Source organism: Triticum aestivum, chromosome 4A (assembly GCF_018294505.1).
Source record: "Triticum aestivum cultivar Chinese Spring chromosome 4A, IWGSC CS RefSeq v2.1, whole genome shotgun sequence".
Classification (NCBI taxonomy): domain Eukaryota; kingdom Viridiplantae; phylum Streptophyta; class Magnoliopsida; order Poales; family Poaceae; genus Triticum; species Triticum aestivum.
Window position 1 is genome coordinate 597572923 of NC_057803.1, and position 1468 is coordinate 597574390.

Consider the following 1468-nt stretch of genomic DNA (forward strand, 5'->3'; position numbering starts at 1 on the left):
ACGCTTCACACCAAAACCTCTAGTTTTTACATGGTATCAGAGCCTACCCCGGATTCATCCATGGCGAGCTCATCCGCAAATATGTTCCCCTCATCTCCTTTTGCACACATCGCCACAGAGAAGCTCTCGAGAGGGAACGAAGCCCTCTGGCGCGCCACCGTCCTCTCTGCCATTAGGGGGGCGCAGATGACGGGTTTCCTCGATCTGGAGCAGGAGGTGCCGCCCATGCAGATCGAGGTCACTAGCGACGACGGCAATACCAAGTCGAAGGCCCCCAACCCTGAGTTCGGCACCTGGTACGCTCGTGATCAACAGGTTTTCTCTTACCTGTTGACTACGCTACCACGTGAGATGGCTATTCAGGTGGCGACTTGCCACACCGCAGCAGAGCTGTGGAACACCGTGTAGGGGATGCTCACCTCGCATACCCAAGCGCGGTCTATCAACGTCAGGATCGCACTGGCAAATCTTCAGAAGGGCAACTCCACCATTACAGAGTATGTTGGTAAGATCAGAACCATTTGTGATGAGTTAGTTGCCTCAGGAAAAAAGGTGGACGAGGAAGATGTGGTTTCACATATCCTTGCCGGGCTGGAGGAGGAGTTCGACCCCGTGGTGTCTTCTATGTGCTCACGGGTCGAACCTGTGACTGTCCCGGAGCTGTACTCGCAGCTGCTGAGCTTCGAGACGCGTATGAATCTTCACGGGGGAACCTCCCAATCCTCCGCCAATGCTGCGTCACGTGGGCGCTTCAACAACTCCAACAACAAGCAGAACGGCAATGGCGGCGGCGGTGGTGACCGCGGTCGCGTCTTCAACAACAACAAGCAAGGCGGCGGCGGTGGTGACCGCGGCCGGAACTTCAACAACAAGCCCAACGACGGTGGCGGTCGTGGCGACCCAGGAGGAAACGACGGCGGCTTCAACAACAACTCCGCCGCCAGACCAACGTACCAGATCTATGGCAAAGTTGGGCACATGGCGTGGAAGTGCTGGAAGCGCTACGACTCCTCTTACCATGGAGGGGAAGAGCGCTCGACAAATATTGCTGCTCCTCAGTACGGCATAGACACAAACTGGTATATGGACAGTGGTGCAACTGACCATATCACCGGTGACTTGGAGAAGCTCACGGTCCGGGAGATGTACACCGGCAACGAGCAAATTCACACAACCAACGGTTCAGGTATGGAGATTAATCATATTGGTCATACAACTATTTATACCCCAGATCGTGATCTTCACCTAAATGATGTTCTTCACGTTCCGGAGGCCACTAAAGATTGATCTCTGCAAATAAACTTGCCCTTGATAATGACACTTTCGTTGAAATTCACCCTCATTTTTTTCTTGTCAAGGATCTGGAAACGAAGAGGGTTCTACTTCGCGGCAGGGGTAGGAGAGGTCTCTATCCTCTCAAACACATCGGGAGAAACGTCACGAAGCATGTGCTAAGTGTCACCAAGCC

At 53.7% G+C, this 1468-nt stretch overlaps 1 pseudogene; it reads left to right on the forward strand.

Annotated features, from left to right (window-relative positions):
• Positions 1 to 549: 549 nt before the first annotated feature.
• On the forward strand, positions 550 to 688 carry LOC123088924 (uncharacterized; annotated as a pseudogene).
• Positions 689 to 1468: the final 780 nt, after the last annotated feature.